Genomic DNA, 24,574 nt, shown 5'->3' with positions numbered 1-24,574 from the left:
CCATCAGTATCATAATTTTTTTCTGCTAGAAAATTGCAAAATGTCTTAAAAACAAAGGAAAACACACCAAATTGTCAAGAAATAACGAATATATGGATACATGTATATACACTGTACATTCATATCTAGAATTTTTTTAACAAACATGCATTTTATATGTTGACTTTGCTGGCTTTCCGTAGTTTCAATTGATCGGATCAATCGCAGCTCTTTGTAAGACGGCCCCTGGTTCATATGAATTTCAAGAGCACAATGTGGATGATTGCTTGAAATGAAAGCCAAAGTCCTAATAAGTTCCAGGATAATCATCATGCAACTGTTGACCTTGAATGACAATCAGGAGCCTGAAATCTTCGTTCTCAGGGTAAATATCAAAGCAAGAGGGAGAACATTTGATAATTCAAAGTCAATATCCGGTTGCCACTTCATTGACTTCAGCAATACTGTACACATGAAACTGCCACAGGCATTCCACTTGTTTGATTTTGACATTTTGACAGTAAATTTACTTACATGTACATGACAAATAACGAATGATTGTGAATGTGCAACAGTGCTGAGGCATCACATTCCACAGTATGGGTACAACCGGAGGCACTTGTGCCAAGTTCTTTAATAATTTGCAAACATTCTGATTTTTTTTTTAAGATGCTTGCATCACCACTAACATCACAAATTTTAAACTGTGTATTGTTTGTTTGGCAGTATGATGTTGTAGTGGAAAATTAATTTAAATCACTTTAAATTTCCTTGAAAAGAGGCCGCATTGGTTTTTCATTGATTGCAGAGTCATTTTGCCAGTATGATGCATGCTTACAGTGCTTCTGAATCCCCCCCCCCCCCCCCCGGGTAGGGGGGGGGCAGTCAAATATATTGTACATGACCAAAAATGCATTTGAAGGGGGCGTTTTTCAGTTTTGATGCAATCCATGCATGGACTTGTAAAAGGGTATAAAAAAAACTGATTTTCAAGAAAAAGGGTGGTTTTGAAAGACTGGTCAATGATTAATCGCAGGGTCAAATGTATAGGGTATGTTTTTCCCCAAAAGCTTTTTTTTAAGACTAGCCAAACATGATTTTCCCCCAAGCTTTTTCCCCGGAGGTCATATTTGGCTACAACTTGTTTAAAAGTGGCCAAAATGTGTAATAAAGCCCGTGAAAAACTTGTTTAGGGGGTTATTTCACTCACAGAGAAAAACTTGTTTAGGGGGTATTTGGAAATTCCTTGGTAAAGCATATGTACAGCAATATATTTGACTGCCCCCCCCCAGGCTGAATCCTTGCCAGAGCATTCTCAAAAGAACACTTCATGGTGTCTCACTAGGGCCGTCTGCACCAGCCAGCACGCTATTTCTGACCCTGCAAATTATCCCGACCTCAACAATCTTGAGATTATTTGTAATGGAGATGCAATTATCGCGCTAGTTCACTGGAATAATCTCAAGATTGCAATCCTAAGTCAACCTGGGATCACTTGCAAATTAGCGCTCTGTTTTACTACATGTAATTATCCCGTCAATTTGCAGGTGCAGCATTCAGGATTATTCATCCACGGCATCATACCATATAAATGCATCGATGCCTCGCTCAAGCAGGAATCGCTCTTCTTGCGATGGTAGAGACGGAGTTTCTTGAACCTGGAGATTAAAGGTCAAGTCCACCTCAGAAAAATGTTGATTTGAATCAATAGAGAAAAATCAGACAAGCACAATACTGAAAATTTCATCAAAATCGGATGTAAAATAAGAAAGTTAAGACATTTCAAAGTTTCGCTTATTTTTAACAAAATAGTTACATGAACGAGCCAGTTACATCCAAATAAGAGAGTTGATGATGTCACTCACTCACTTTTTGTTTTGTTTTTTTTATTGTTTGAATTATACAATATTTCAATTTTTACGAATTTGATGATTAGGACCTCCTTGCCTGAAGCACAAAATGTTAAAATAATGGAATTCCACGTGTTCATAGAGGAATGAAACTTCATTTCACATGACAATGACAATTAAATCAAATATTTCATATTTCATATAATAACATACAAAAGAAATAGTGAGTGATGTCATCAGTTCTCTCATTTGCATACTGACCGAGATGTGCATTACTGTTTTGTGAAATGAAGTGAAACTTTAAAATGTCATAACTTTCTTATTTTACATCCAATTTTGATGAAATTTTCAGTGTTATGCTTACAGTTGAATTTTTCTCTTTTTATTCAAATCAAGTTTTTGTTGGGGTGGACTTGTCCTTTAATCGCAAAGAGGGCTGATCGGGCTAAAATCTCAAGATAAAGCAAACTCAGACAAGTGCAGCACCGCCTACTTTCTATGCACCACAGAAAAATAATGCTTCCACCATGCATCACTGGACCCTATACAAGGCTGGGAAGCTGCATACATGTACAGTAGCACTTAATTTTGGCTTGGCTACAATCCTTAAACCCATTTTATAACGGCTTAATTATAGATACTTATTTACATGAACTGGGATCCGATTAATATTGATTTTTCTTGTAGATCATATACATGTATATGATGATCTGACATTACAAAAGAGAAATTTACAATTGACACAATTTCTGTTTTTAGTATGAATTCATATGAATATTCTGAATAATAATGAATAGGATGTTTCCGTGTAATTCAAACTGAGGTTAAGCCTATTATAAAGTTAATTTGAAACATGTTCCATGTTAATACAGTATGTTGTGTATCGGTATGTTGAATGTTGTGGCGAGTGCTTCCAGTCACATGTCATGTGAAGTCAAATAAACTGGTGTACATGTAATTGTAGGTCCTGAAGATCAACCCATTCCCCCCCCCCCCATTCTTTCTCTTCAAGACCACTCGCTCAAAGGCGATGCTCAAACAAATGCTAATAACATCCGCAAACTCTCTATGCCCGTTCACACATCTAGCAGTTCATGGCTGTTAGAGTACTACTACATGTACAGTGAGCCATGACACTTTGGTACCATCTCAACATAGCTTAAAGTGAAGACAATATCAACTCCACTCATGCAGTTTTTAGGAAGTCATACAAAATATGTATAAAGTTGAATACATTTTTTTAGGCCTACAATTTTTCTTCACTTATTAACACTTATTAACAACTGATTGCAAATTAAAAATGTACCAAAAGTTCTACAATAGTACATAGTTTTTCAATTTTGAATTCCAGTTCCAAGAAGTATGTATTTGCACAACACAGGGATATGCAAATGAGGAAATTGATGTGTAACACACTATTTTTCTTTTGCATTTTATTACACAAAATATAAGAACTTCAAATTTTTGCAGACTTGACCATAGGTCCAAGCTCTTAATCAAAGGATAAATCCACTCAATGTAACAAAAAGTTACATTAAGTAAAAAGAGAAAAATCAAACCAGCAAAATGCAGGCGCGTAGCCAGGGGGGGCGGTCGCCCCCCCCAAAAAAAAACATCCCCAAAAAGAAAAAAAAAGAAGGGAAAAAAGAGAGGAGAAAAGGAAAAGGAGGAAAGGGAAGAAAGGTAGCTTTGTGTTTTTTTCTTTTCAATTTATTCTTTATTTTTTTCTCAAAAGAGAAAATAATTCTTCAATCTTCTTGCTCTAAATTTATATATGAATTTTGCTTCAGCGCTGTGTGCGGTTTAAATGACAATGTTGAAGTTCTCCATTGTTTATCCCACCTTTTCTCTAACCCTGTTTTTCCACCTCAGCTATGTGCTTCTTGCCAGTTAACGTTAAATTGTATACATTAGGGCATGGAATTTGAGTAAGGTTAGGCCAAAGTAAATATATATCTTTTTTTTCAATTGATCGCGCAACTTCTGGTCTGGTCGGCTCCGAGCAGGTAAAATCTTTATATCAGTTTCTGCCGTCACCTCCATAAAGTCAAATTCTCCCGCTTTTCAGCTTATTACTAAACAACCATAATTTTGGGGCAGTTTCCTAATTTAAATAGAGGAAGGTATGAAATTCGTGTCGTATTAAATTAAAAGTACAATATTTTTTATCAAATTGTATTAAACTTCATGTCATTTCCGTGTATACATTCATCTCCTGTCCCGTTTGGCGCCCTCAGTTTGACATTTTGAATGATATTTAAGTTTCTTTATATTCAAAATGAAGTGCTTCAGGATAAGTCAAAGAAATTAGGCATCCTTTTTTACAGATAACTTCAATAAATCACAGAACTTTCAACTTTTTGCGCACTATTTTCCTTGTAATGAAGTTCAATAATCTTAGAAAATCAATTGAATTAGAGTCGATTGGGTATCAGAGATATCTACATGTACATTTGATGAAACGTCTGCCCTTTGAAATTTCAGTTTCATTGCTCTGCGCAGGGAGGAATATCTTCCTCTCGGCATATAAACTTCTTCTCCTCTGTTTTGCGAGTTAAAGATATATGCACTGTTGCTAAATTGTTTGTTTTCAAATCTGATCTTTCCAAGGGAAGTATTTAATATATCTTTGAGAATACCCTTTTCTCGGGACCCTTTTTATGGCAATAAAAATTGATAAAACGCTTTAGCTTCGCGCGGAGTTATTATCATTTTAATTTCCTCCATTGTATACCTCTTTTGTGCGTTCACAATCACTTTTGAAAACAAGGTTCAAAATAGCAATGTAGTCAACCGAATTGGAGGTACATGTATGTACTAGAGACAAGAGAGACAGCTCCTTTTCATTTTGATTTATGAAACACTAAAAGCTTCGCGCGGGAGGGGGAAACTCCCCCTCCCTGCACCCACCCCCTATGGAGCACGCTTCGCGCGCTCTGTAAGCGTTGGCACGCTTCGCGTGCATTTACCGCCCCCTCCAAAATGAAATCCTGGCTATGCGGTTGGCAAAATGCTGAAAATTTCATCAAAATCAAGTAACAAAGTATGACATTTTTAAAATTTCGCTTAATTTCACAAAACAATTATAGGACCAAAATCCAATTTAAACCAGTTGGATTTCCAACTGGTTTCAATTGGTTTTAACTGGAAATGATTTCTAACTGGATCCAATTGGTAACTGGATATGACTTCCAACTAGAAATGATTTCTAATTGGATCCAGTTGGGTAACTGAAAATCCTAACTGGAACCAGTTGGGCAACTGGAAATCCTAACTGGAACCAGTTGGGCAACTGGAAATCCTAACTGGAACCAGTTGGGTAACTGGAAATGACTTCCATCTGAAAAAGATTTCTAACTGGAACCAGTTGGGTAACTGGAAATCCTAGATGGAACCAATTGGGTAACTGGAGAATACTTCTACTAGCTATAACTGGAAAGATGGGTAACTGGAAATGAATTCTAATTGGAACCAGTTGGGTAACTGGAAATCCTAACTGGATCCAGTTGGGTAACTGGAAATGATTTCCAATTGGAAATTTTCCAGTCACCCAACTGGATCCAATTGAAACCAGTTAATTTGCATATTTTCTGCCAGTGTGCACAGATTAATTTTTATGAGATTCATCATAATTTACAATGAATCTATTTCATTTTTTTCAATTTGAAGTACCACACTTTTTTCAGATAAGTTTTTAGAATACTTAGCAGGGAAAGCCATTTTCATAAATGTTATAGATTATAATAAAAACATATTCAAAGATAATTAGTACGCTACTAACTGTTACCAAATTACATCAAATAAAAATACATATATTTGAAGATCTCCCATATAATTATACAAATATGAAAGTCTGTATATTATCAATGCCCTTTACATTGGTATTAATAGACAAATAACACTGTTTCTGTGTTGGCATGAGCAATAGTTAGTGCAAATGCTAATTTATTTTTAACTAATTAAGTTAATTCCAACTGGAAGTTCCAATTGGATCCAGTTGGAAACCAATTGATTTGGTTTCAATAGGGATATTGGAACAACTGGAACCAATTGAAAACCAATTGAAACCAATTGCCAACTGGTTCCAGTTGCCCAATTGGTTTTAACTGGAACCAATTGGCAACTGGTTTTCAATTGGAACCAGTTGTTCCAATTTCCCTATTGAAACCAGTTGGCCAACTGGTTTCAATTGGTTTTGCTCTAATTGGTTTTAACTGGATTTTGGTCCTGGGATATATGCACACCCTGGTCGGTATGTACAGTGAAAGCGCTGTAGCGGTTCTGACTCTCGCCTTGAAAACAGAGGGTTGTGTGTTTGAATCCCACCATGGCCTAGTCCCCTTTGCATGGCAAGGTGTCAATCCACACTTTACCACTCTCACCCAGGTGCTAATTGTGTACCATTACTTAGGAAACCACCATCCTTGTGGCACTCACACAACATGCGAGGTTAGTAATAAATACTAACCTGGCACAACGCATGTGGTTTCATAGTGGACTTTGACGTTTTCATTCATCACACGAATGTGAGGGAATGAAAAGCGCCAAACATTTGAGTATTTCTCCACTAATAGAAATTTGTTTTTATGATTTAACTTTTTTTTTTAATGAATTGGAAATTATTTATAAAAGTGTTTTTATCGCTTACCTCCAAGTCTCAACCAGGATACTCCGTTCGATCCGTCCTTAATACTGCGGTGGAAAGTACGCAAACAACAATCGAAAAGCAATTTTTCGTATCGAACATTCTCAATTCAAGTCGTCAGCGCATAATAGGAAATTGTACCAAAAATCAACAGGTTGCATCTCATGTATATACTTATTGGTAAAGTACGCCATCTTTTGACAAGATGATGATGAAAGTGGATTGAACGAGCAAGAAAATAATGCTGATCGCCTAGAATGCAGCTAGCTAGCAACACCGTAAACAAAGGTACGGTAGGCACTTAAGAACCAAGTTTGAAAGGACACTCGTAAAATTACGTCACTCTCGCGATGAATAATCATTAGATCGTGGTCGTGCGTGTTCAATAAAAACTCTCTGCATGCATGCACTCAGTGTGTATTGAACACGCACGACCACGATCTAATGAATATTCATCGGCGAGAGTGACATAATTTTACGAGTATCCTTTCAAACTTGGTTCTTAAGTGCCTACCGACTTTTAAATAATATCGCGCGCCCTCTTTAGGCAAAAGTTGATATCAACGCTGATCAAGAGGCATCTACGTGAAGATCACGAAAAATGCTCTTATTTTATTAAAAACAACACCAAACAGAATTCAACAAACGATCCATATGGTTCGGTAAGTGTCATAGAATAAATATAATGCTTAGCTACGATGTAAAGTCATAGTTATTTTAGTAAAAAGGGTGTGAAAGTTTCGCGTGCACCAGGTGCATATGAATCCTTCACACACGAGACGATTTGAAACCATGAGTGTCCTTGTGGTTGGTTTAGCAAGTGTGCGCCTATCAGGCTGCTTGAAAAGCTATGAATCCAGTAACCGGGTACAGTCGAAGATTGATAAAGCACTATAAATGCCAATTATCATTATTATTATGCAAATTAGGGGACTGATGACCTAACTATTTCTTTTGTATTTTATTATATAAAATATCAATATTCATTTTTTCTCCTCATTGTCATGTGAAATAAATATTTATTCCTCCCTGAACATGTGGAACTACCATTGCTTTAACATTTTTTGGTTCAGTGAAGTTGGTCAATATTTTCAAATCTGTAAGCCTAACAAGTGGAATGCCTTTTTTGTATTTTATTATATGAAATATCAAATAAGCTTTTTCGATATACCGGTATTAGTAATACCGTTCGGTATGAAAGTCATACCGGTATGGATACCGCCGTTGAAATTTCAATACCGAAATACCGTCATACCAAAAGTTGAAAATATCATACCGGTATTTTCTTCTGTATTGTCGTTTATGGGTATTTTTACAGTAAAATTAAGTCAAAACAATAAGTTCTTTGGCTCTCTCAATGTATTTAATGAAATCAGAATCCAATAATCTAACCTCGAAATGAATACATCGCCCCTTAACTACTGTCTGAGCTCCGTTAGCCGCTGCATAAGGCCTCGGCCCCACCGCTACTGATACTGGGGTGCATGTCGGCTCAGCTGCACTCGTATCGTGTACACAGCTACAGTAAACAACGAAGTCGACCGAGACGGAGAGCATTTCATGAAGAGTTTTTTTCAGTGGTTTCAACAACAGATTTGCTTTCCGCCAATCACATGCGAGGGTTTTCTAGCTTGTAACATCCCTCTACACAAACAAAATCACTGACAAAACTCTTTTTGAAACACTCCCTAGCCTGCCTTTTGACCACGTGGTGTATTGTGGGCTTCGACAAACTATCAACCTTGGCTTGGGGCGTTGACAGACAAACCACAGGGATTAACAATTGTTTTTTCTTTATGCAAGTTTTTTTTTCTCGGACTGCTCTTAACTTGTATCAATGGGAATGATCACTGAGTTTTTTTTTTGGGGGGGGGTGCTGTGCATTGACAAACCACAGGGATTAACACTTTTTCTTTATGCAATGTTTTTTTCTGGACTGCTCTTGACTTGTTTCAATTATGACAAGTTTACTTTTATACTATAAGCCTGCTACAAAAATCGTCTGACCCCCCCCCCAAAAAAAAAAAAATAAATAGATACCTAAAGAAAAAAAATAATACATTAATGAATAAATAAATTAAATATGAAAATTAAAAAAAGACAGAAAATGTTGGTAACATTAACAGGAAAAAAATGTTACGCCATCCCTCTTTGTTTATTTTGATCTGTGAAGTGATCGTAAATGGAAGAAAGTGGCTGAGAATATTTGTGTGATTTGTGATGGGTGTTGTATCCGTTTTGTGCATGTGCGGTCATGAATAAAATAAAATAAACTATTGGATTGATGGTATGATGGTCTCGTGGCGTGATAAGATGTTGATCAACTAAAATTTGGCATGTGTGAAAGATGAAATTGACAAAAAAGAGGGGAAGATCGAGATTCAGAGAAGAGGAGGATGTTGATTGTTCGTGGTAAGAGAGGGGTGGTGACGGGGAGAGAATGGGCCGATGGGAAAGAGAGAGTGAAGAATTAAGGGGCTGGGGAGATAAAGAAAAACAAAAGCAAGAAAAAAATGAGTGAGAAAGAGGCAGCTGGGGGATAAGAAGTTTAGGGGGGGTACTTTTAGACAACGTGGAGATCCACAAGAGGGGGGGTTCAACACAATGGACATTTATAAGAAAAATTATGTACAAGACGTCAAAATTTGAGGTCAACAAACTTTGAACCTTCGACGAACACGTGTTGATGTGAGTGGTAAACAAAAGGGGCGAATCTGAATGTGAATGAGTGGGGCCAGATCGGTGAAGGGAAAATCACGCATATATCCTTGACAATTTTAGCAGGGAATTTTGGTGCTTGGAAGTTAGGGCATGTACACACGTTTAGCAAAGTAAGTAGCAGTGAGTTTGTGCGTTGTAGCATTTGGCAACTTGACTTATTGATTTCGTACCATGTGCTTGCTGAGATAATTTTGCACCCATGCACAGGTAATTCACAGCTCTCGTTGGGGAGAGAGCATGATCGTATAACTTTTGGTAAAGAAAGAGAAAGTTTTTGTCAATGAGAACGGACCATGCTGAGCATTCCTCAGCTGACCACAAGCATCCCCTCTTTATCCAAGGCCATATCAGGGCTAAATAAACATTGGACACTGTTTGCACAATAAATTGGGAATTTACTCGGTATTAGTCGGTATACCGGTATTGAAGCTATTAGTAATACCGGTATTGAAAATATCAATACCGAAAAAGCTTAATATCAAATATTCATTTTTTCTCCTCATTGTCATGTGAAATAAATATTTATTCCTCCCTGAACATGTGGAACTACCATTGCTTTAACATTTTTTGGTTCAGTGAAGTTGGTCAATATTTTCAAATCTGTAAGCCTAACAAGTGGAATGCCTCTGACCTGCATCACGCGATTCAATATAGCAGCAGTGCTGACTTTGAAAACTACTATAACTCGCACAAGATGTTCAGTGATACTTGGTTACTCTAATTTCCATGTTTTATGAACTAGACTAATACACTTACAGAAATATGATGGTAATTCAACAAATACCCCCAATGTGGCCAAAATTCATTGACCTCACATGACCTTTGACCTTGATCATGTGACCTGAAACTTGATTACTATTATGCCCAAGTTTCAAAAGTCAGATCAATAAACTTGCAAGGTTATGATGGTAATTCAACAGATACCCCCATTATGGCCAAAGTTCATTGACCTTTGACCTTGGTCATGTGACCTAAAATGCGCACAGGATGTTCAGTGATACTTGATTTCTCTTATGTCTAATGTGTGAAGTCTTATGAACTAGACCAACATACTTTCAAAGTTATGATGGTAATTCAGCAAATGCCCCCAATTCGGCCAAAGTTCATTAACCCTAAATGACCTTTGACCTTGATCATGTGACCTGAAACTTGCACAGGATGTTCAGTGATACTTGATTACTATTATGTCCACGTTTCATGAATCAAATCCAAAAACTTTTAAAGTTTGTATTGTAATTCAACAGATACCCCCAAATCAGCCAAAGTTCATTGACCCTACATGTAAATGACCTTTGACCTTGATCATGTGACGTGAAACTCATGCAGGATGTTTGGTGACACTTGATTAACCTTATGTTCAAGTTTAATGAACTAGGTCCAATTTTTTTTTATGATGACATTTCAAAAACTTAACCTCAGGTTAAGATTTACCCGACGCACGCGTCTGTAACGTTGGAGAAGAACAATTGTCAATAGGAATTTCCCAGTATTACTATTAGGAAACACGATGGCGGCGTCAACATTGGGCAAGTTTCCTCTGTCTTGTCATGATTTTTTTTTCATTTTTTTTCTTTAAAAATAAAATCAATGGCACAGAAATGTCGGATGAAGTTGCATCCCATGTATGTAGGGCTAGATCTTTTAGAAGTAGAAATCTTGGGGGCGAAAGTTTCAGGTTTGGCTGCCTACATGCACGTGAATGGATAAGGATTCCTGGCTTCGTTGAGAGTATTAATTAAATGGCTAATGCAAAGACTGAGGGTCCGATCGACTGGAAGCTACCGTAATATTGAAAAAAAGACAAACGATTTCGGGAAAATTTTTACATAGGCCTACACTTTGTAGTACCGGTAATTGTGTATTTATGGTGAAAGTTTGGTGAATTTCATGAGAATAATGTGTTTGCTATGATTGAATTCATAACACATTTGAAAAGTGTTCACTAGCTTACCGTAGGATGTTGTGTGTCCGGACGATCGATTTTAGAAAGTCATTTCGAAGAATTTACAAGTGAAGTTTCATCAATTTTTAGTATAAAATGATAGGAAATATTATAGAGAACAAAATAGAAGATGATTTCAACTATTGAATTCATATTTTTAGTGTAATCCAAAGACAAAATAGAAGGCTTCAAAAATGTTAAGTGTCCGGACACCCGACCCCCCATCCTAGAACCTCCGTAGAACGGTACCGTACCGCGGAGCTCCCCCGACCCTTCGGCAGGTGGCGAACCCCCGAGTGCCTACAAATTCGGGCCTGCATCCAAAAAATAAATACCGGTACCGGTATTTAAGTTAGGCTTACCGTTCAGAAGGTTAAAATGGATTTTCACATTCTCATCACGAGTACCGGTATATCTATAACTAATTCCTGACTCCTTTGAATATGCAGATTACATTCATTGATCTCCTCGGCAAACGGACAAACTCTTCAAATAAGGTTCGGAGTTCTCACTTGTCGTTTCCTTTTGCTTCAAAGCGAAGCTCACTAGCGCACAATTGAACTAGGTATCGCGATGGTCGCCCCGCCCGCGGTCCCGCGCTTGCCGATCCCCCATAGCGCCCGGTACGTAGTACCGTATATAATTAGGAAATTATATTCTCACTACACTACAGTTCAATTCCTATAATCCCCGGTCTAACCATTCTTTATATAAATGTGTCTAATTTGACCTCTAATTCAACCTGCAGCCCAAATATATTTGACAATCATAAAATACTTCATTATTAGTAACAACTATTGACTTGAGTCATATCCCACTTTCCCATTCATAAAAAATATATTTTGGGATTGAGTGATCTCAAAGTTTATCAATTAACTTGTTTAGATCTATTTATTTACGTTTACCCATCATGCACAATTGCACATGCAGTTAGTCATTTGAATTTTGATTCTCTAAATAATTCTTATGAATTAACTGGTCACTGGGAAATTACTTGTTATATATATATATATATATATATATATATATATATATATATATATATATATATATATATATATATATATATATATATATATATATATATATATATAAATGTATATATATATAAAACCCCTACATCATTCAAAAGATCATTTAATTTTCTTTTAAATGATACCATTGTTATGGCCATCAAGAAAAGAGTAGGATTCATAAGTGTTGGATGAGGTCCGAGTTGAAAAGCTACAAAAACGAGAAAAAAAGGTTTGGAAATCTGAGTTTGGCCATTAATTTTTCCCCAACTCCCTATTTTACACAATGCATATTTTATATCATTTAAAAGATCATTTAATTCCCTTTAAAATGAAAAGAGCAGGATTCAAAACTGTCTGGTCTGAAAAGCTGCAAAACGAGCAGAAATAGTCATGAAGGGTCAATACAGAACATGATTCTTTTGTCTGTGTCAATACAGATGAAAAAAAAATCGAGCCCCTAGCTGCTTCTGTAGTGATGGTTCTGTGAGATAACATGGTTTGAGTCGTGGTTTGAAATGCATGTTTGTTTGTTTATGTGTTTGCTTATTGTGCAGAGGTTTGTTTGATTCCAAACAAACCGCTGAGAAACTCACTCATCACCACTGAAAAAAGAACAGTGGCATATTCATGATCATTTTGCAACTTTTGAAGTTTGTCCTTGCCCCACATTTCAAGGCACTGCGCCTCCATAAACGATAATCTCATCATTTAGGGTATCACTTTAAAGTAAATTAAATGATCTGTTCATTGACGTTAATTACACATTGATATTTACTAAAACCGATGTGGAATTATAGATCAAAGTCAAAAGAAACCGCTGATAAACTCACTCATCACCACAGAAAAAAGAACAGTGGCATTCAATATTGTATCATTTTGCAACTTTTGAATTTTGAACTTGCCCACATTTCAAGGCACTGCACCTCCATGTGAACCATAATCATATCATGAAGGATATCATGTTAAAGAGAATTAAATGCTCTATTTTGTCATATTGATTTAACCTAGGAGAGATTATCGATCAAAGTCAGATTTCCAAACTTTTTTGAGGAGTATATATATTCTTACTTTGCAAGAAGTGTTCTGCTATCTTCTTTTCATCATTTTTTCTTTTCTTCTTCATTCCTCCTCCCCTAGCTCCTTCGTTAAAAATTAATTAGAATTTGCACTATTGCTCATGCCAACAAAGAAGCTACGTTATATATCTGTTAGTACCAATGTAAAGGCTGTGGCTTTGATAAAATAGACTTTAATGTATAATTTATATGAAAGATCTAATTTGGTAACAGTTAGTGGTGTACTAATTATTTTATAATCTGTTCTAGTAATAATCTATTACATATTTATGGACATGGTTTTCACTGCTAAGCGTTCTAAACATGTCTTATCTGAAGTATGGTATTTGAAATAGAAAAAATAAAGAGAGACATTGTAAATGATGATGGATTACATAAAACATTAAATCTGTGCACACTGGCAGATAATATGCAAATTAACTGGTTTCAATATTGGAACCAGTTTGGTAACTGGCAAATTTCCAATTGGAAACCAATTGAAAGTCATTTCCAGTTACCCAGCTGGATCCAGTTAGGATTTCCAGTTTTCCAATTGGTTCCAGTTTTATTTCCAATTACCCTACTGGTTCCAATTAGAATTAATTTCAAATTGATCTCCTTTTCAGTTAGAAGTCATCTCCAGTTACATTGGTTCCAGTTAGGATTTCCAGTTACCCAACTGGTTCCAGTCATGATTTTTTGTTGCCCAATTGGTTTCAATTGGATATTGTTATATTCCAGTTAAAGGGATGGTTCGGGCTGAAAATATTTATATCTTAATACATATATAGAGTAGAGTTCACTGAGCAAAATGCTGAAAATTTCATCAAAATCGTATAACAAATAATAAAGTTATTGAAGTTTAAAGTTTAGCAATATTTTGCAAAAACAGTCATGAATATTCATTAGATGAACTGATGATGTCACGTCCCCACTTTGTTTCATGTTATTATATAAAATCATATTTCTTTCATTACTTCATACTCGTGTGAATAATATGTCTCCCTTATAATGAAATAAGTTGCAGCAATAAATATCTAATGCACTAAATCAGTTGTCAATCCAATTTTTCTAGTTCTTATGGAGGAAAACAAATAAACCTAATTTCATGATAAAATACGAAAGAACAAGTGGAGATATGACATCATCAGCCCACGTAATGAATGGGACCCCGTAATGAATGGGACCCCGTAATGAATATTCATGAGGACTGTTTTCACAAAATATTGCTAATCTTTAAAATTCAATAACTTTATTTGTTATCCGATTTTGATGAAATTTTCGGCACTTTGCTCAGTGAATTCTACTCTATTTATAAGCTATAATTATTTTCAGCCCGGACCATCCCTTTAAAACCAATTGAAACTAGTTGGAAATCAAACCGGTTTCAATAGGATTTTGGTCCTCCTCCCTTCCTCTTTTCCTTAATTCTCCTCCTCCTTTTTTCTCCTCCTTCTCCTCCTCCTCCTTTTATTCTTCTTTTCCTCCTTTTTCTGCTGCTTCTTCTTCCTTTCCTCCTCAACCCCTCCCCCTCCTATCCCTTCTTCTTCCTCTCATTCCTTTCTCCTCAATGAAACAATGAAAGACAGGTCACAAAATGGCTATTCTTTCATCATATTTAATTCCTGTCATTTAAAACATTTTATAAATGAACTTATCTGTTTGCCATTTGTGTATAATGAATTTCATCACTTTTGACAGTAGTAATCAGTACCTATCGCACTGAATGATTTCAAGTTCCGTTTTAAAAGCTGGACAGGTTTAAGTGTCGGTGCTAGCCATGGCCCCCAAAACACGTAAAAAGTACATCTTTTTCAAGATAGGTCACGTTACGTATGTAATGTAATAAGGATGTCAAAAAAGTAATGAAAAAAGGGTATCTATTTCGCTAGGAAAGATACGTGTTTAGGGTCAAATTTGCGGGGATATAAAAAAAGACTAAATTTTTTTATAATTTAAGGATGTACTTTTTCCCCAAGCAGTCAACAATTTGCGCAAGGTGAGGGAGGTGGGGCAATACTAAACTCAATGATGTAGGCACAAGGTGAAACCGACGACCGATTGACAGCCATGACATAACAATTTAAATATCACTGTACTTTATTGTTTAGGGGTTCAATTCAGGGAATACTTGCCAAGGGTATCGTTTTGTTTTCAATACTTCTTAAGGGTAGGGTTTCACACGCCATTAGTTTGTTAAGGGGTGCATTTTCAGAATATGGAAAATACTTGTTTATACCATGGTCACATTTGTTCTACGGCGGCCATACAGCTAGTCGAAAAACAGCCGTTTTATCAATTTTGATTCAAACCTATATGTAGTTGGACAAAAAAATGTTAAAACGGCTGTTTTCGACTCGCCGTACGGCCGCCGTAGAACAAATGTGACCATGGCATTAGGGTGCTTTTTGAGACCCGATGGCGCATGATATCCACTCGTCAATGGAAGTGCCCCCCCCCCCCCCGGGGGACTTTCCTGGAGGGTGCTGCATGTATTACTCTCCATTTAGGCTGCACCCTCTGATTCTGGTAGGTGTGACAAAATGGGGAAGTGTAACCAAAATGACCTCCATTTTTTTTATAGAAATCGTTCCCAGGACCCTGGTGCTAACTAGCACAAGTCACGACACCAAACCCGAAATGAGCTGAAATGTAGACGCCAGACCATTTCAGCATTAGACTAAATGACAAAATAAACAAAGTATTGGAACGAGTGATGGTTGAACCATTTGAATTAGACTATCTGCCGGTATGCTCAGTGGATATAATTAAACCTTATTGGGGGTCCGTAACATCCAGGTTAGCAATTAATCACTAATTTGAAAGAGCAGTTCTGATTGGTTCCTAGTCAGTCAACTGAGCAAACTGTATAAGCAACGGTGATCATGATAGGCCAATTTATTCAGCGATTGATCACTAACCTTTGTGTTACAGGACCCTGGTCAGTGTTTCATAAAGCTGTTCATAACTTACGAGCGACTGGTGACCCTTTCTTGGGAAATAAACATACACCAATGAAAATCTTGTACACGTCATTGAGCACAAGAAATGGTAACCATTGTTCATGAAGTCGCTCATAATTTAAAATCAACTTTATGAAACACCCATCAGGTTTCAACTTAGATCACTTGATTTACACGAGTCTGGATCAGTATATATTCACCAATTCATTACATTTCAATGAATACCTGAATGCATTTTTTCTTCCTAAGATCTGCTTGGAATTTGTAACAATTCTTTGCCAGTTGCCTGCAGAAACCTGGTCCAAATGCAATGTATAAGAGTATTGAAGATTTCAGTAGTTAGTGGGTAAAATATTTTATTTTCAGATAGCAATTAATGTTGGGCTACATGTGTTTAAAAACAGCTAACAGCAAGATTCAAGATTACTTCTTCTATGTAAAGTATGCATATTCATAATGACTTGGCATTAAATGCTATAAAAAAGACCTTAAAATGGATGGTCAGAATGGCTTGATTTTGTCAAACTGCTTAAATGAGGTCGTATGGATTTTTTACATTCAATATTATTAACAAGACAAGTAAAAAACCTAGGAAGAACATTGTTTTAATACAAGACATTTCATTTCATCAATCAGATTTAAATCTGAGACAGAACACTATCCATTACACATGGATACACTGAAAAAAAATTCATTTCAGTATGAAACTTTTTATAAATTTTATCAAAGTTTGGACAAGGTCATTGGAATTAAAGTAATACAATATCATATCATTTGTACAGAGGCATGGCAAGACTTGTATTTCAATTTCATTGAGTAACATTATTACTTTTTTAACCAAATAATACACCATTTAATGTCCCAACTAATATCATCTGCTTATCTTTTAAAAATCAAACTCCTCTCCATAAAAAGGGAAAATCCAACTGAACGTCCCCCACCCACTAGTATGCCATTCATACTACTTTATCAATATAAACTCCTCAAAAAAAGTTTGGAAAGTTGAGTTTGGCCATTAATTTCTCCCAACTTTACATAATGCATATTTGATATTATTCAAAAGATCATTTAATTCTCTTTAAAATGGTACCCTAAATGATATGATTATGGTTCACATGGAGGTGCAGTGCCTTGAAATGTGGGAAAAAGTCAAAATTCAAAAGTTGGATGAGTGAGTTTCTCAGCGGTTTCTTTTTTCATGCGCCTTAGCTTCAACATTATCATGGAATCAAACAAACCTCTGCACAAGCAAACACATAACAAATAAACAAACATGCATTTCAAGAAAATTAAATTATCTATTTGTTGGTATCAATCACTTATTAATATTCACTAAATCTGAGGAGGGATAATCGATCAAAGTCAGATTTCCAAACTGTTTTGGGGGGGTTTATGTCTAGCTACATCAATGTATTCATTTACAGTTTCTCTTGTATCTTCCTATTCTACTTTCCACCAATAACCACCTTTAATGTATGCATTTATTTCCTTTAAAGAACAAGAAAACGTCAATAAAGTGTCGATTTGAATAAAAGGAGAAAAATCCAATAAGCATAACACTGAAAATTTCATCAAAATTTCATAAAATAAATAAGTTATGACATTTTTAATTTCCGGATAATTTCACAAAACAATATGCACATTCTGGTCAGTATGCAAATGAGCAGACTGATGAGGTCACCCACTCACTATTTCATTTGTATTTGATTATATGAAATGTGAAAAATTCTCCATTTTCTCCTCATTGTAACACGAAACAAAAATTTTATTTCTCCCTGAACATGTGGAATAACCAACAGTTTATACATGTAGTTAGATGTAAGTCAAGGAGGTCCTAAATATTGTTAAATCTGTGAAAACTGAAATATTGTATAATTCAAACAATTAAAAAAGAAAGAAATGGTGAGGGACATCATCGACTCACTAATTTGCATATCACTTGAGTTGTGCATACAACTGTTTGTGAAAAATAAGTTAAACTTGAAAATGTCATTTACTCTCTTATTTCACATCCAAGTTTAATGAAATTTTCAGCGTTGTTTGATCTGTCCCTATTACAATTCAAATCAACAATTTTCTGGGATGGACATGATCTTTAATTATTTATCAATCTAGGTTTATAATCTTTTCTTCCTTCCTTCAACCAGTCCATCTGATATCACAGACTAGCCCACTGATTAGTACTGATTGATATCAATGAAAAGATTTTGTCTGAAATAAGCTTGTAGAGACCAAGTCAATATTATCAATGACAGATTTCACATGCTTATTGGAATGAGATCATATACATATTTGATCAATCAAAAGTAAAAATATATACATTAAAAAGTCAAACATTTCCAGTTTGTTCAGACATCATGTCAACAGCATGCAGGGTATGAGAGCCCACAACAATAGGCCTGCTATAAAAAATTAATTAAATGTATAAATTTTTTTATTTATCATTCCTATATTCTTTTCTTTGATTTTGCTTTAGTGTCCACAATAATCAATGTAATGATCTTTTCAACACATAAACAATTGCATACAAATTAAAAAAAACCCTGTCTCTGTCCAAATATCAATGTGTAGAAAGTATCCTTTCATATGGTTCAGAAACATACATACACAAGCAAGAGGTCTTTGAGGACATTCCCCAGTTATGTTTGTGCGCATCCTTATCTGAGCATATTTTACACCATGCACGTTGATGTTACAATAAACGAACAGGTGAGTGATCAGCTACAGGTATCAGCTGATTTTCAGCTGAAACAGAAATCTTTATATGTTATTTTACAAAGCTATTATAGCTGAAAATAATCTATGGACCAACTTCTTCTACCTCTTCAGAATACTTTACTATGCAGTGATGCGAAGTACGAAGAATATATGGCCCGATCATGTTTGATTAAATGGTAGAGTGGTGTAGAATTTTTTGTATGTAGATACCAGCCTTTTGACACTTTTTTTTAAAACCACATTAGCTCCAACAAAATGCTGACAGTTTGAAAACAAGCACATCACACCTATTTTGTATACCTTTCTCTACAACTGTTTAAAATTTGGTGAAAATGGCATGGGGTTTGAATAGAGTGCAGCATTTATTGTACTTCTGGAATTTATTTTATAAATTAAATTTGTTTTAGACATGTTTTTTTTTTGTCCTTCATAACTTTTTATCAAAATTGAAGGTGCTGCTACTCTTTGAAGTGCAAACAAATAGCAATATGAGTAAGTTCTTCATCTTAGATACATACATGTAATTCTGAATTACAATTTAAATTTTGAGAAATTTAGATGGATTTTGACTGAGTAATAGAGGTTTAAACTCAATGTTGTGATCTTGTGGGTTCTAAATATACAATATTATTGTTATATCCTATTTCCCAAGACCTAACAAATGGGTGAATGTCAAAGCTTGATAGCAAAAAATCAAGCACATGAACCCATGTCAACTTTTTGCATATTTTGAATATTTAGATGCTGAAGTACATGTATCTCTGTGCCAAATATGGTGAAAATGACATGGATTTTATTGTAACTGTGGAACATCCTTAAAAGATGGCACAAATACATAGATTTTAGTGAGGGTACAAAATATTAGATGGAGAGATCACAAAAGAAATTCTGAAATTCATGGAGATCTCCCACTTATCTCCACCACCGTAAATATAATGTAGATTAAGATTTGCTGGTCACTGTTTTAGGAGTGAGAATGAAGTCATTTCTGATAAAACCAGAGGTCAGAGACATTTAAATTTTGTAGATTGCACAGGATGTCCCCCCTCCCCGATCTACATATAGTCAGGTTTACAATATAATTTTGGGCAATAATTTTTGCACAAACGTTTGTGAGCCCATCTGAATTATTGTATCTACATTGGTCACCCTCCCCCCCCCCCCCTCCATATTTTTGTTAATGGTGTGATTGTCTTACCTTCAAAATGTAGCAAATGTCATGTACAGGTACTTTCTTCAAACATTTTATTAAATATAAAGTGGAAGAACACCAACACCATCCAGGGATATAGTATATTCCCTCATGAAAGACCAACACCTCCTCTACCGTCTGAGTAAACAAAAATTGACACCTCACAAATCCCTAATTTAAGGAAAAAAATTTCATAAACACATAATTATTACATACAACCTGAATGAGAATCTTCTCTTGAATAATTTGATACCATATTCATGTGGTATGTATTAACACTTTGATAATCAGTAGGTATTCTTTGCAGTGATGTAAAATTTGATCTGCGCCAAAGTATAAAGGCATGACTGCAATGAATGAATTCAGATGTCAATGATGTAATAATCCTACATTAGCTACTATAATAAACATATTTGCAAATCCCTTTTTAATGAAATTAGCATGAGCATTAATGCTAAAAAGTGTTTATTAATCAATCATGATATAAATTATTGAAAAGGTGGTTTGAAATTAATTTTAATGCAACCCTCATATACATAGGCGGAACCAGGTGGGGGCCCGGGCCCTCCCCCCCCCCCCCCATTGGCGGAGCAAAAAAAGGGAAAAAAAAGGAAAGAAATAAAAAAAGGGAAAAGAGGGGAGAAAAAAGAAGAGGAAGACTAGTGAATAAAATAAGATGAGGGAAGACTTGGAAAATAAACAGAATCTTTCACGTCATAAATTTTTTTTCGCTTGCGCTCACATTGCCTGTTAGGTTATTTTCATATCTTGTTCAATCTGGAGTTCAGTTAAATATCAAGTTTGGAAGTCAATATACAAAACATATTTCACCTTGGAAACTTCCTTATTTGTGTGATTAACAAATTGTTTTTAAAAAGTGCTCTGTACAAAGTCAGTTTTATTGTCTGAATATTAACATTTTCTGCTCGTGCTGCACGCTCGCAAATTTTGATGTATCAGCATTTCGTGTATTCCATTAAGTTTTCAAAATATCCCTTTTCAGGTCAACGTATCAGCTAGCACTGCACGCTCGCATTTTGATTGGCGAGTTATGTATGTCTCAATTTTGATTATACAACAAACTACATGTATTTAAAATCCCCTTTTCATGAGTTTATCAAAAAAAATTGCTCATGATTCGCATTAATGGTTAAAATATATTAACTTGATGCATCCTATTTATAATGACAAAAGTGCTTTAATGTCAAGTTTTCAGGCTATAATATCATAAGATTTTGTGCTCTCATTAGGCATTAATGAATATCAGATATTAATCTAAGTATTGTCCCTTTTGTTTTATCTCGCACTTAGCAAGAGGAATAGGAAGATATTCATCATTTTCATATGTCCTAAGGATGTCCCGGTCCCAAGTTAAAACTCAAATTAATAATAATTGTAAATATCAGCTCTTTATTAAGTGCAATCCATATCCACCTCACCATATGTACCGGTATTTAGAATTAATGCCTAGATTCGAGGTCTAAATATAAAACATGCTTGCGTTATTTATGTAGGAAGATTCCCTATTCCTCATTCCTCATTTACAAAACATGAATAGAGTGTCCCGTTATAGGTCTATATCTTGCATCAATATTATTGTTTAGTTACATATATATCCTGTTCACGATTATAAAAATTGATTAAATTTCCACATTCTTTATGTAGAAATGTCAAAAATTTTCAGCTCGCGCTTTGCGTTCGCATTAATTTGATTGTTGAAATATGTAACGTTTTCTTGCTAAGTTCAAGCAGTCCTTAACGGGTACCTTTTTGATCAGTTTAAAACGTATATACAAATTTTCTGCTCGCGCTCTGCGCTCGCATTATTAATGTACGGAAGATCCCCACTTACTCATCCTTTTCACGATTTACAAAACTTGAATAGAGTGTCTCATTCAGTATATAGGTCTAAATCTCGAAATTTCACAAATTGTTTAGTTATATACCTACATGTATGATACTGTTTAAGTTACAAAAGAGTGCTTAAGAATTTCCACTCCTTAGGCCAAACTGTCAAAAAATTTCAGCTTGCGCTCGCATTATTTGATTTTTAGGTATGTAATATCTTCAAGGCTAACTGCCATCAATTTATTTCTGCTCGCGCTTCACGTTTGTAGTAATTATTCATTTGCATACACATCTTTTTCAGGATAGCAAACATTGCCCCGTATGTTCAGAGTCTTAGGAAAAATAAATTAGATTTCCAAAAAATTAGCTCGCACTTCGCGCTCGCATTATATAAACAAGACTTATGGTATTATATATCTATTTTTAATCATAAGAATAAAGCTAAGAAGTGACTATTAGGACTATATACTGTACCCCTTCAAAGAAGCCAAAAATCCCGGGAAAAATCATCTTCGAGCGGCCGATCGGGGAAAATATGGCTTGAAAAAAATCTGGGCCCCGCCTAATGGCGAAGGCTGGATCCGCCCCTGCTCATAGGATAATGACATCTGGATTTTTTATTGTAGTCATGCCTTACTTTGGCGCAAATCAAAATTTACAGCACTGCAGCGAATACCTCCTGCTCATTCAAGCGTTAATACCATACAAATATGGTATCAAATTATTGAGAGAAGATACTCTTCTTTCCTCAAATTGGGGATTTGTGAGGTGCCTTTTTTCTTTTTTACTCACACAGTATATAATATATGAAGGGCTCGGTGTAAAAATGGCAGAGGTAAAAATGGCAGAGGTAATAATGGCAGAGGTAAAAATGGCAGAGGTAGAAATGGCAGAGGTAATAATGGCAGAGGTAAAAATGGCAAAGGTAAAAATGGCAAAGGTAAAAATGGCAGATGTAAAAATGGCAGAGGTAATAATGGCAGAGGTAAAAATGGCAGAGGTCATAATGGTATAGGTAAAAAGAGTCTTCAACCCCCATGAAAAAAAATCAAAAAGCCCCCGCATGTAAGCCCTGCATAGATTAACTAAGAAAGGTTTTAAGAAAATAAAAATAATGAAAAGGGTGACATTCTTAAAATCATAGATATATCGTCTGCACCAAATTGATAATCTTTTGGCTAGAATATCTTATTTTTTCTGGACTCTCATGGATGGCCTTCTCATGTCAAATCGCTGTATTAGTATTCAAATTTGTAGCACACTCTTGATCGCAATTGTACTTAATTCATTACAGGGGAAGTTCAACCTCGGTTAAAAGTCATTGTAGAATAGCAGAAAAAAATAAAATGATAATGGTGAGGGTTTTAGGAAATCAATCAAAGATTTAAAAAGCTATACTTTTATATTTCAATGGTGACGTCATTTGCGAGCAGCTTTCCCATATTTGGTGTATAGAAAATATTAATGAAATGTAATTTTCTAGAAAAATCCCCAAAAAAATTATCTTCAGTATATATCAAGCGACAAATCATTTCACTGACGCTCCTGAAATATTTTCCATTTTTTAGTGCATAAAATGTCATGGGGCAGCTTCCCATATATGACGTCAAACCCTTTGGGAACCTGGCATCCACTTGGACTAGCTGCATGCATTGAGGTATTGCTCTATAAAGACTGAACAATAATTGTATCATTTACATTTAACGTATCACATTAATCAGTGGCAGATCCAGGATTTTCCAAGGGGGGGGGGGCACATTTTCCTGAAAAATGACATGCAAAAAAGTTTTCCGCCTACTAACTCGTAAACAAAATAAATAGCAAGCAGAAAAGAGTCTCGCTTTAAAAAGGGGGCTTACTTGAGTTAGCATATTTGCTAAGATTTTAATAATTACCTCTGAATGGGGGGGGGGACGGGCCAGCTGTGCCCCATGGATCCGCCAGTGACATCACTGGCGGATCTATTCATCATGATCCATCATGATATGGAAATTAAAAAAAAACTTTTATTACAGAATGTTCAGTTATTTTTTTTATCCAGTTTAAATTATGATAGTAGTTCGACGTAGACCCGATCTTGTTCGTTTCAGAGGGTTAGTGGCTGCACACATTGGTGTTTACATTTTAAAAATCGTTGGGTTTGTATGTAAAGCGTTGTTCTGCTTACGAGCTTAAGATCCTTTCATCATGCAGTCACTAATTGAAATCATTTTGGCAAGAAAATGATTGAGTTTAGATCTTAAATGACGAAAAACAACATAATATTTAATCAGTTTTTATAGCCCATTTCGTCGACAAGAGTCCGGTCATGGATGATAATCATAATGTAGCCTATCTTTATCATCTTTACCTCTGCCATTTTGACCTCTGCCAATTTTACCTCTGCCATTTTTACCTCTGCCATTTTTACCTCTGCCATTTTTACCATTGCCATTTTTACCTCTGCCAATTTTACCTCTGCCATTTTTACCTCTGCCATTTTTACCTTTGCCATTTTTACCTTTGCCATTTTTACCTCTGCCATTATTACCTCTGCCATTATTACCTCTGCCATTTTTACCTTTGCCATTATTACCTCTGCCATTATTACCTCTGCCATTTTTACCTCTGCCATTTTTACCTGGCACCATATGAAGATTGTAAAT

General features: G+C 35.5%; 1 protein-coding gene across 2 annotated transcripts in view; it reads right to left on the bottom strand.

The window, feature by feature from the left end:
• Positions 1 to 11,681, bottom strand: part of LOC121431811 (sorting nexin-25-like) — a 54,632-nt gene extending 42,951 nt beyond the window's left edge. For both annotated transcript variants that reach the window (XM_041629588.1, XM_041629667.1), the window contains exon 1: positions 11,500 to 11,681. The gene's annotated coding sequence lies outside the window, so the exon portion shown is untranslated. The remainder of the gene's footprint in view (positions 1 to 11,499) is intronic.
• Positions 11,682 to 24,574: the final 12,893 nt, after the last annotated feature.

The sequence above is a fragment of the Lytechinus variegatus genome, chromosome 1 (genome assembly GCF_018143015.1).
Source record: "Lytechinus variegatus isolate NC3 chromosome 1, Lvar_3.0, whole genome shotgun sequence".
NCBI classification, from domain to species: domain Eukaryota; kingdom Metazoa; phylum Echinodermata; class Echinoidea; order Temnopleuroida; family Toxopneustidae; genus Lytechinus; species Lytechinus variegatus.
This window is presented reverse-complemented; position numbering and strand designations above follow the sequence as displayed.